Source organism: Podarcis filfolensis (assembly GCF_964270895.1).
Source record: "Podarcis filfolensis genome assembly, chromosome: 1".
Lineage (NCBI taxonomy): Eukaryota > Metazoa > Chordata > Lepidosauria > Squamata > Lacertidae > Podarcis > Podarcis filfolensis.
Genome location: NC_139604.1, coordinates 112,762,280 through 112,774,895, shown reverse-complemented (window position 1 = coordinate 112,774,895; position 12,616 = coordinate 112,762,280). Strand labels below are relative to the sequence as shown.

The following is a 12,616-nucleotide window of genomic DNA, read 5'->3' as shown; positions in this document are numbered from 1 at the left end:
TTCAGTTGGGGGGGGGAGTGCAAATGAGGAGGACATGATGGAGACATATAAAATGATGCATGATATGAAGAAAGGTTTTCTCTCATAATCCTAGAACCTGTGGGTCTTCTCATGAAGCTGAATAGCAGGAGATTTGGGCCAGGCAAAAGGAAGTAGTTTCTCACAGAATGAATTATTGGATGCCGTACGATGCAGTGATGGCCACCAACTTGAATAGCTTTAAAGGGGACTAGACAAATTCATGGAGATAAGACCATCAATAGGTATTAGTCATCAGGGCTGCACACACAGACCCTCCAAGTGTCCCTGCTTTCCAGGGGCAGTCCTGGATTTAAAGAAGCTGTCCTGGTTTCTGATTTGGTCCTGGAATGTCCCGTTTTTCCTTAGGATGTCCTTATTATCGGAGAAATGTTGGAGGGTATGGAGTTATGAGACCCCCCCAAACCAAGGAGATAAGTCACCATACAACCTGTAGAAGACATCTGGAGGCAGCCCTGTATGGGGAAGTTTTATTTTTAAAAATGTTTAATTTTTTTATGTTTTTACATATGTCGGAAGCCACCCAGATTGACTGGGGCAACCAAGTCAGGTGGGCGGGGTATAAATAATAAAATGATGGTGATGATGGTGATGATGATGATGTTATTATTATTGAATAGGGTATCCTTATTTTCATTGGAGAAATGTTGGAGGGTATGTGCCTACAGTACAGTGGTATCTCTGGATGCGAACGGGATCCGTTCCGGAGCCCCGTTCGCATCCAGAAGCAAACACAACCTGCATCTGTGCATCTGTGTGGGTCATGATTCGCCGCTTCTGTGCATGCTCATGATGTCATTTTGACCGTCTGCGCAGCGAAACCCGAAAGTAACGCGCTCCGTTATTTCCGGGTCACCACAGCGCACAACCCGAAAATACTTATCCCGAAGCTACTTCAACCCAAGGTATGACTGTATCAGAAATGATATGGTACTGAAAACCATCTGCTGGGGAGAACAAGCCCTGCTTGTGGTCTTCCCACAGGTATCTGGTTGGTCACTCCAAGAGGAGGATGCTGGACTAGATGGGCCTTTGGCCTGGTCCAGCATGACTCTTCTTATGTTCTTATCCTTGGAGAATATCGGGGGGTGTTCATAATTATGTCAGAGGTTTCATGTGGGAAATGGTGGTAGGCATGTACAGTGGTACCTCAGGTTAAGTACTTAATTCGCTCCGGAGGTCCGTTCTTAACCTGGAACTGTTCTTAACCTGAAGCACCACTTTAGTTAATGGGGCCTCCTGCTGCCGCCGCGCCGCCAGAGCACGATTTCTGTTCTCATCCTGAAGCAAAGTTCTTAACCCGAGGTACTATTTCTGGGTTAGCGGAGTCTGTAACCTGAAGCGTATGTAACCTGAAGTGTATGTAACCCGAGGTACCACTGTATATACTCAGCTCCATGAATAATCAAAGGTGGAAATAGTTAAGAAGTGCTTTCAATTTGGTGTAACCAAAGCCTTTTCTAAGATTGTATGCTTTTTCATTGTCTGTATCAATTCTTCATCTTGCCAGTTGGCCTGCCGAATAGAAGCAGAATTTCCTCTACCTTCTTGTTGCTGATGTAAATATTTTGAAAGTTCCTGGTATGTTTTTCTCAGGCACTAAAAAATAAAATAAAAAATGCTGAGAGAGATTTCTCTCTGTGTATTGCTTAGAGCAGCAAGTGTCGTAGGAGGCGGGCTGTGAAGTCTGCAGATGGAAAGCGGATTATAAAAATCCCTCGAAAGCACATGTCAAATGTGTGATGATAATGAACCAAAATTAAACACAGTTCAGTCTGATATGAATCATTATCTGGAAGTTTAATTGGAATCAAATGATCTGCCATTGTTATTGTAACAAAGCTGGGGTGGATGGGAAGTGGCAAATAAATCGTTCTTGCTGTCCAGATTATTTGATTGGCAAGAGAGAGGGATTTCTGAAGGATGGGCTTTCACAGGGGTGAATTCTTCTAAAACACACAAACACAAAAACCTGGTGGGAGTTACTGATATTTGAGCATTTTTATCTTTGCAGATTCCAGTATGAACTGACCTAATCCACTATTTTCCAGACTGTAGTATGCAGATTGGGATTTACCTATTTCTTTAACAATATTTATTTACTGCTTGATTAAAGGAAACAGCCTATTGATGGTTTACATAAAATAATATAAACCACTCAGAAGAAAATTCCAGTAAAAGCAACAGTCTTTAAAAACAAGTAGATGCCATGCAATTATCCAATTAAAGATTAAGATCAACTTTTTGGAAAAATTATATGCATAGAGAAACTACGTGTCTGGGAAGGCTTGCCTAAACAGAAAAAGTTTTAGAGAGGTGTTGAAAACAGGTCAACGAAGACGCTTGCCTCTACAGCAACTTTTGCTCTTACCGAATGTTCCAAAGCAGTTCTTGGCTCAAGAAAGAACTACGGCTGCGCATTTTGAGAGAGGGGGTAATAGTTGCAAGGTAGATATAAGAAATTAGGTATATTAAGAAAAAGTTTAATTATGATAAAAGTGTGTATTGGCAATAAGTAATATGAAATCGAAATATGGAATAGATGGGAGGTTGGGTCTTTAGTGTTAAGACCAATTTATGTTTTATTGTTTGTTAAGAAAATTATGTGTCTATGGTTATTACTGTGTGTAACTTGGTATTTGTGTTTTTTCTTTTTTCTTGTGTATCAATAAAAATTAAAAAAGAGAGAGAGAGAGAGAGTGCTTTTAGAAATGAATATTTTAGAAGGAAATGCAAATGAGATAGTGATCAGATGTGACAGTGGCATAGCCCAGAGTGCTGCAGTCCATGGCCCATAGTTTGTGGATTGAGGTGGGCACATACATTTGGAAGCAGTGGTGTCAGGGCCTGTGGCTAATTTGTGACTTGAGAGGCATCCTTGGAACACCAAAAGTTGCCTTACACCAAGTCAAACCATTGGTCCATCTATCTAAGTATTGACTACACAATTTCTAAGGTTTCAGCCAAGAGCCTTTCCCCAGCCCCTACCTGGAAGATGCTGGGGAATGAACCTGGGACCTTCTTCATGCTGCATCCCTGAACTGTCTCTCCCCCCTTTTTTAAATGATATTGTAAGTTGACTTGAAGGCTCCTTGAGGGGCCAAAAGGCAAGCTATAAAGAATTTATTAAATAATTAAATAAACCAACAGATCAAATAACGCCAAGAGCTTCTCAGTGTCCTCCCTGTCCCCACCACCTTCAAGATGTGCTTCTTGCTATCACACCTGCCTGATCCAGCCTTTTTGTAAGAATGATTAAGTCATATATTGCCTGCAGCGAGGTGGGAGTTACTTTCCAGTTGTTTAGTCCATTGATAGTCCGGAAACATCTCACTAGGGTAAGGGTGGGGAACCTCTGCCTCTCCAGATGTTTGTTTTTTGTTTGTTTTTTGAAATACAAGTCTCATCATCCCAGATTGTCGGCTTTGTTGGCTTTGTTGGCTGGGGTAGATGGGAGATAGAGGCCATGTGGAGAGGCAAAGGTCCCTCCCCACTCTTCTGGGCTAGAGGAACTATGTGACTGGTGAATGGCCTGATACCTGCCCATACTGGGGCCAGGCAACTTTAATGTGGGAAGAAACCACATCTTTGTCCGTGCTCATTTCATCCCACCATCCAGTTGTTGCTGAAGTCACTTAGGATCAGTTAATGAAAAGGCATCTCCCGTGTGGCTCTGTCACATACGTGTCAAACCTTAGCAAATCCTTGATTTGTTTTGTTTTTGCAATCTCCGGGCTTCTTCCCATACTTGCCTCCTCAGCAGTTTCCAGCCCCTGCTTTCAGATTTTACTCCTGCCTTCCAGTAGTTTCTGAACTCTTTCCCCCCATGGACCACCTGAAAATTGCTGAGGGTCTTGGCAGGCCACTTAATTTTCACTCTCTCGCGGTAATATGCTGCATGATTTTTAATTGTACTCCTATTGCTTCTTTTCTTACTTATAGATTAAGAAATCTTATACGTTCTATGGAATTCAAATTGTAATAAAATAAAAGAAACAAGAGAAACAATAAGAATACAGTTAAAAATCAACATGAATATGCCACAAATCCTCAAACACACCGCAGACCACTTGAATGAAACAGTGGCCCATGAGCCATAGAGTGGGAACTCCTTTTCTATAGCTTTGTCCTGAAATTTGCCCAGAGTTCTACGCTGTTTCCATGTTGGTCCTTTAGGACCATGAAGAACACCTTGCAGAAAGGGATTGAGGGCAGGTTCAATAAAACATATAATTTTGGGGAGCAAAGTCAGGCACCTTCAATCTGCTGCTCCTCTTAGTTCCTGAGTGCTCTCATTAAAATTGCATGTGTGTCTGTGGCACAGAGTCCTTGATGCCTATTCATTTGGAAGCAGGTAAGAGTTCTCTGTTGGCAAAACATGACAAGGATTCCGGAGATGAAGCCTGTTCACAGTCACATTGTTAATGCTTGTAGCTCAACAGAGTGTCTTTCACAACGTGAGTATTTTTGAGTAGTCTTTAGCTTCAGTTGCTGAATCTTAAATCTTTATTTTTGTCTGTGATTTAGAGCAGTCCCGCTTATTTTATGACCATCGAAGTGATAAAAGATTGTATTTATCCTACGATGAATGGGTCTGGTTTCACCTCATCTGATAAACTGCAGCATTTATTGAGGGGAGGGTTTAGAATGTGGAGGTTAACACAGTATAGTGTTAGGCCTGTCTTCTCCAGCTTGGTGCTCTTCAGGTATTTGGGACTACGTCTCCCATCATCCCTGGTCATTGGCCATGCTGGTCAAGGCTGGTGGGGGTTAGGAGTCCAAAACACTGGGAAGCCACTGGGTTGGGAAAGCCAGAATGAAGAGCAGGGATCCACCATGCATCCCTCAGTCGAGCTATTTTCATCCAGATGCCCCAAAGAGTAAATAGATCGTGGCTTAAGCTTTTGACAGTCAGGACCTATTTTGTTAAACCTTAATTCATATTGCTAAGATGCCTCTCAATTTCATTGGGATGGGAGAATTGACTCCTTTGAGAGGACACATCTGGAGGGCACCACATCAGCCACCCCTGAGGTATGGTAAAGGTAAAGGGACCCCTGACCATTAGGTCCAGTCATGGCCGACTCTGGGGTTGCAGCGCTCATCTCGCTTTATTGGCCGAGGGAGCCGGCATACAGCTTCCGGGTCATGTGGCCAGCATGACTAAGCCGCTTCTGGCGAACCAGAGCAGCGCACGGAAACACCGTTTACCTTCCCGCTGGAGCGGTACCTATTGATCTACTTGCGCTTTAACGTGCTTTTGAACTGCTAGGTGGGCAGAAGCTGGGACCGAGCAACGGGAGCTCACTCCGTTTGTGGGGATTTGAACCGCCGGCCTTCTGATCAGCAAGTCCTAGGCTCTGTGGTTTAACCCACAGCGCCACCTGCGTCCCCTGAGGTATGGTATCAAAGTGCAAAATACCCATCATTCTGGGTGTTATCCTTTGTTATACTAGCTTGTGCACAGAAATAAGAACCCAAAAGTTACAGGGGGAGATAAGCTTTTGCCTTCTCTGCACGCATAGTATGGGCAACAGCAGTTGTAGAATGCTTCCTTTTCAAGCTTAAACAGTTGCCCATGCAGAATGTCTTGCAATGGATGGTTGCTACCATGACTGCCATATTCAGCTTCCAGGTTCACAGACAGTTATGTCACTGAATAATATCAGCTGCTGAGAGCTACAAGAGGAGGCTATTGACTTCAGGTTTCTTTTGTGGACTTCTCAGAAGCAAACAGGGTGGATGGACCAAGTGTTTCTAGTTTGATTCTACAGCACCAAACCAAAATATGAGAAATTTGAGTGACACTTCTAATATATTTTTGTGCATGCTATGGCTCATCAGAGACACGTGTGGCGCTGTGGGTTAAACCACAGAGCCTAGGGCTTGCCGATCAGAAGGTTGGCACTTCAAATCCCCGCGACGGGGTGAGCTCCCGTTGTTCGGTCCCTGCTCCTGCCAACCTAGCAGTTTGAAAGCACCTCAAAGTGCAAGTAGATCAATAGGTACTGCTCTGGCAGGAAGGTAAACTGTGTTTCCGTGCGCTGCTCTGGTTCTCCAGAAGCGGCTTAGTTATTCTGGCCACATGACCCAGAAGCTGTATGCTGGCTCCCTCAGCCAGTAAAGCGAGATGAGTGCCGCAACCCCAGAATCGGTCATGACTGGACCTAGTGGTCAGGGGTCCCTTCAGTCTACTGCTGTCTGGGCTGATGGGAGTAGGTGCCCAGCCACATCTGGAGGACCTAGAATTTGCAACCCCAGTGTTGGTGCTGGATTAGAGCTAGAGAGAGCCAAGCTCAACTCAGCCTTGAAGCTCCCTAGGTGACCTGGGAGCAGTCACCACCTCTCAGCCTAACATACCTTGCAGAGTTTTCCTGAGCATAAAATTGAAGATGGGGAGATCTGTGGACCCCGATTTGATTTCCTTGAAGGGAAGGGCAGCATATAAATGCAAATTTTAAATATGTGCTCAAGGACGGAACCTGGCGCTTTCCCACTTTACCTGTCCCCATTTGTGCATCTCAGGTGCCCCAGTTAGGTCGGGCGTAATTCTTTGCAACCCATAAAATAAAATTGGTGCGCATTAAGTCTTCGGTCCCCTACAGAAAGTGAAGTTGTTTCCAGCATCCTCCAAAGTGAAGTTTTGGCAAGGTGTAAGAGGACAGCCCTTCTGCCTCTTGGTTTAACGCCCGAGGCTTGCATTGTTCAGTCAATGTGTACCTGCAGGTGTTGCCATATCCATATATCTATATAGTGCATTTGATAAGATGAAGGGGGTGGGGTGGGAAGAATGAAAGCAGTCAGAGACAAAAGGAGAATGAAGATGAATGTTAGTGTTCCCCTGGGGTTCATGGCTGAAGGAATTAACACAGCTTCGCTCTCTACCCTAGCTGTGTTTGTTTCCATGGCAACAGCTACGTACATGTTTCAGACTATCTACAGTGACACAGTTGCAGAAATAGTAGCTTGCAGGTTTCTGATATCGCATCAGTGGGCAAAGAAGCACATACACTATCTTAAGTAAGTGTGAAAGAATTTTTTCTCTCTCTCCTATATACCAATCTTAAGCTCTAGATTCAAATGTCTTAAGGTTAATTTTGTGCAAGCTCGTCTCAGGGAAACAGCCCCCGGACCCTTGCAATTCCGCTTGGGCCCTGCGAACGGCACGGTCAGAGTTGAAAGTTGCAGGAGGCTGTTGAGAAGTCTGCATTGATTCGGGCAAAACGATCAGATTGGAGTGAATGTGGCTGAATGCAGACGAGGGCAATAGCTGTGGAATGAGATGTTTAAGAAGCATGTGGTCACGGCAAGGTTGCAGAGGGTGTTCCTTTCCGCCTCCCGCTCCTCTTTTAACTGTGTAGACAGAGATTGCAAATTTGTTGTAGCACAATAGGGGTTGGCTGCAGAATGTTGAGAGACTTCAGACTTCGCGGTTGATATTGTGGATGTTTCCATCACAGAGCTGTCTGCAGGTTAGAACGATAGCTGTCTGCCTGATCGCTGGCTTAATTTGGGGAGATTTGGAGCCTCGTCATCCTTGAATGCTTTTGTAATTTGTGAGTCTAGGCATTAGGCAATCCTGATTTTTAAAATTATTTTGCTGCTACTCCCTTCCCCCTCCCCAGGGGAAAACTGTTAACTGCTAACTGTGTGTGATTTCAGGCAAGGAAATTCTCAAATTTATATGAATGATAGAGTAAGTTTTAGCTCTGTGGATTTTAACTGTAATGCAGAGTCTGTGAAATTGAGTTGTGTTGCTGTTCCATGTGCATGGATTCTTTGAATGTCAGGATGTGCCGTACAAAACCCATGCAGCTAACTTACTGTTTTGATTTTCCAAGAAGTAGCCATAAATAAGTGGTTGGAGAAGGAACAGGCTGGTCTCTCTCTTGACGGTTCCTTCCCTCCCCTTCGCATGGAATGTAAGGGAACTGTCTCGCGCAGAGTCATTAGTCACTATTTGGTCCAACTAGCTCAACACGGTCTGCACTGATTGTTAGTTGATCACTAGCGTCTGAGGCAAGAGTCTTTCTAATGGAACCTAGGACTTTCTGCATACACAGCATATGCTCTGCTATTCAGCCACAGCCCTTCCTTTGCTCTAAGCACTACTGCTAATCCGCTTCTGTTCTCCCTTCCCCTAGACACGCACAGGGCATAATCTACATGGTGCCCCTTGTTAGCCTATGAAAGCTGGCAATCTCAAGCAAATATAGTGAATGTCCAAAACCTCAGGTATATGCCGAATGCAATAGTGGCTGACGTGTGATTATTTTCAGGGGTTCCCCGAATAAATCTGGAATTGCAGGAACTGGCATATAGGAACGCTGAGATTCACTGCAATGTAAATAGGAGCCCTCAACACCCCTGTTAATGATTATCTGTGCTGTGTTAAACCGGATCGTTCCAGTCAGAGGCACAATTTCGCCCAGGTCCTCCTGCTGCATTGGGAGGATGCCTCAAACTTTTAATAGGGCACATCAATTCCTATTGAACTTCTGCTTTGCATCTAGCAAGTTTCAGTGTCACTCTAATCTCTATCCCATTCTGGTATAGGTTGTCTGTTGTACAGTTAGTGCCATTTTATTTGTAAGCCAATGCCAGTGTATGGCTTCCACCATTTATGGTTGGCACCAGCACCTGCAAAAATTAAGTCCAAATGGTGTTTGAAGAGCCTTCCAAGCTAGCTCCTAGCTCCAGTAGAGTTCCAGATTTTGCATCCATGCTGTTCTACTGGTATATAAACAGAGAGGGTGAACCATCCAACTCTATAATATCCTTTTTGAGGTGAGGCAACCAGAACTATACACGGTTTTCCAAATGGAGCTGCACCATAGATTCCTATAACAGCATAATGATACTGGCAGTATTATTATTATTATTATTATTATTATTGTTGTTGTTGTTGTTGTTGTTGTTGTTGTTGTTGTTGTTGTTGCCCCAATGTGCAGCCCTTTATGCCCATGTACATGAAATTCCATTCACCATTTCCCCTCTCATTCACTTGGTCTGGAGAGGTCGTTTCGGAGCTCTTCTAAACTTCTTTAAAATGTTTTATCTAACCCCCCCCCTTTTTTTAGCTCTTCTGTTTTGTCAGCCGTTGTGGCTACTTATTGATAGATGAGGATATACAGTTGCAATCAAAATGATTCAACCCCCAATGCAAATTGGGTTTATTATCAAAATTTACAGACTTTCAGCTGTTTGCAATGAGCAAATCAAACAAAAGCAATCAAAATAGTTCAACACAACGGATGCTTCAAGTGGTTTCCCCAAATTCAGCTGAAATTGCAACTTATAACGGCTTCTTCAGTCTCACTGTTATTTAAACCCCTGAACAGAATCCCTCACAACAGCACAAATACAACAGTTGTTGTCTCAAGCACACCTGATGCAACTAATCAGGGGCATCATTGCTTGCTGGAACACATGAAATACCTGAACTGGCTCAGGGTTTGCTGAGTGTCAAATTTGGCTGCATGTTAGAAATAATGGCTAAGTCAAGAGAATGGTCCAAGAATGTGAAAGAAGAGATCTTCACCCTTCACAAACAAGGAGCAGGATACAAAAAGATCGTGATGGCACTAAATTTTCCTAGAGACACCGCTGGAAGCATAGTTCACAAGTTCAAAGTTAAAGAAGGAACAGTGGTTCAGGAAGAGTCCAATGATGACTTTTCCATTTCTGGTTCCAGAACCATGACAGGCAGTGGAGTCACATGGCTCCATTCCGCATCTGATGCCAGTTCTGTAGTTGAAGTAGCTCCTAATAATTTTACTGTTGGGACACAGACAATGGGGGGAAAGTTTGATTTCTTAATTCCTCGAAAGGGAACATGTAGGTATAGCACATACAGTTTGCACTGGGCGACCTTCCTGCTCCTCTAAGCCTTGTACATGGCCTAAGGCCCTGAAACTTTGCATGCACTTCCGGACTTCAGGCTTGTGCTAAACATAGAACTATTACGTGGGGTTACATTGCATTGACTGCAAGCTCCATGGTTGACTTTTTGCCCTTGGAAATTCAGATCCAGCTTTTCACTTTTGCATCTGTTCAATCTCAGCCAGGAAAGCGCAAAGGAAAAACAGTTCAGCCCCTTGGTTTATTTGAGTAATTGACGCAGCCGTAGCTTGCCTTTTAGTGACTAGCCTAATAGTTTGCCTTACATTAGACTGTAGTCCATTAGTTAAATAGGAATTCTGGGGAAGATGCAGCCTTTTTATAAGGAAACGAGCAAGAGAAAAACATGCCAACACCTGAATCAAATTATTTACCAAGTTGACTATTCTAGTGCAAATCACCACAGATCCAAATATTTACTGTATATGCTCCGACTAGAATCAGAAAAATACTACTGGGTTCGTAACATTTATTATTTTTTAAGACAAAGTATATTCTGAGCCTAGGGCTTGCCGATCAGATGGTTGGCGGTTCAAATTCCCATGACGGGGTGAGCTCCCGTTGCTCGGTCCCTGCTCCTGCCCACCTAGTAGTTTGAAAGCACGTCAAAAGTGCAAGTAGATAAATTGGTACCGCTCCGGTGGGAAGGTAAACGCCGTTTCCGTGCGCTGCTCTGGTTTCACTAGAAGCAGCTTAGTCATGCTGGCCACATGAAGCTGTACGCCGGCTCCCTCAGCCAATAAAGCGAGATGAGCACCGCAACCCCAGAGTCGTCCGTGACTGGACCTAACGGTCAGGGGTACCTTTACCTTTATGGTAAGTCTATTTCACATAACTTTCCAAAGCCTTAAAAACACAAGGCAGGCACTGTGAAGGGTTGGCTGGAGCCTCCATACCTAGGCAAGGTAGAACTGTTGTCTCAGCAATGTGCTGAGGCCTTCTGAAGGCAGGCCAGTACAGTCCTGCTGTTAGCTTAGCACCCTCTGAGGAGCTGCCCTTTTTCCTTAAAGGGCTGTGGCTTCACCCGTTGGCTCCTGTGGTGTAGAAACAATAGGGGCTCCACCAGGAGTCTGACGAGTCCAGCAAAGCACCTTATTCCAGCATGGAAGATCTGGCAGTGGAGGAAGACAGTGGTTCCTGAAGAGGCGCCTCCTGCCATCCATGGCTGTTTCTAAGCTTGAGGCCAGTTGAGGCCAGAGATCATCACATCCATTCCTCTCACACTGGCATCTGTCCACTACAGGGACTTGCTGGGAACTCATATGGAGTGAAAACCTAGAGTGCATGGATCAGAAGTGCTGAAACAAGATCTCCTGATTAGCACAATCCCATCTGAACACCCCGTCTCAATTTTTGGTGGGAAATTGCCACCTTTTGTTATCTAAACCACAGTGAACACAGCCATTCTTCATCTTCTGCTTATTATAACCTACTTACAAAATAGAACTTCCATCAGCCCCAGCCAGCATGGCCAAGAGCCAGGGATAATGGGACTTTTAGTCCAAAAGATTTGGAAGGCCACAGGTCCCCTAGCTTGTAGGCTCTAAGGGAGGCACATCACTCTCCAGTGGAGCGTATACTGTCGGTAGAAGATATGCCTGTCTTTCATTTAAGCTTGTCTTCCGTTAGTGATCTTTCCATTGAGAACTGCCCCTTCCCAACCCACTATGGAACATGGTGTTTGAAAACCACATCCTTAAGTCGAACAGATCAGTAACAGTTTGCTCCACAGTCTCTTGTAAAGTTTGCTTATATCAGCCACTTGGGGATGTTTGAGTCCTTGTCCTTTGATGCAGCGCCTTGGCTGTGAGTAACTTCTGCAGTGTTGCACCATGGTAAGTGGGGTGATGTGTCAGGGGTGTTTGAGCAAAGAGAATGATGCACCAATGCAAGGGTGCGATTTAGATGATCAGGATCCCATGTTACGGTTTTAAAACGAATATTCAGAATTTCAAACTGTAGAATGGTTCTTGTCAATCCTACATTTTAAAATGTGCAAACATGTGAAAGAGTTTAATGGGAATGGGCTGTTCATGCAGCACTTATCAGTGATCCCGTGAGCCGAGGCTCAGTTCCTAGATAGCTGCTGTGCACTGGATGATCTATGAGGAAGCTGCATGGATGACCAATTCCGGCAATAACTGTTCATATGCAAGATGCAGATACAGAACATTATGCTGCTATTGGCCCAAAGCTGGTGGAGTCCCAGTTGTTTGACCTCAGCAGGGCAGACATAAAATTGTTATTGTATTGCATCTCAGCTTTTTAAGCTCACTCCATTTTAATCTTTGTTCAAAGAATGGGCCAGAGTTCATTGGTTCATGTAGAAGTCACCTGTTTCAGTAGTCAGCATTTCCAGTTTAAAGGATCAGGTTTAGGGTTGCCATGTGACCTCTTTTCCCAGGACATGTCCTCTTTTTGAGGGGTAAAATTTCTGTCCGGGTGAATTTTTTACATTTGCCAAAATGTCTCTGGCTATACTTTCTGGATGGGACATAGACATAACTGGTGGTTGAAGACTTGCTTCCTTCCCCCCCCCCCCCCGCCACCCTCAGCAATATATTACAGCTTCTATACCCTACATATAGTAGGGGTATTTAAAATGAGCGTCTTCTTTTTTGCTCTTCAAAATATGGCAACCCTAAATAGCTGTGGAGAATTATCTCTGCCAAAGATC

At 44.2% G+C, this 12,616-nt stretch overlaps 1 protein-coding gene across 1 annotated transcript in view; it reads left to right on the top strand.

The window, feature by feature from the left end:
* Window positions 1–7,003: 7,003 nt before the first annotated feature.
* The window catches only part of FOXN3 (forkhead box N3), a 193,886-nt gene continuing 188,273 nt past the window's right edge, over window positions 7,004–12,616 (top strand). Inside the window, exon 1 of the mRNA XM_083616370.1 lies at window positions 7,004–7,059. The gene's annotated coding sequence lies outside the window, so the exon portion shown is untranslated. The remainder of the gene's footprint in view (window positions 7,060–12,616) is intronic.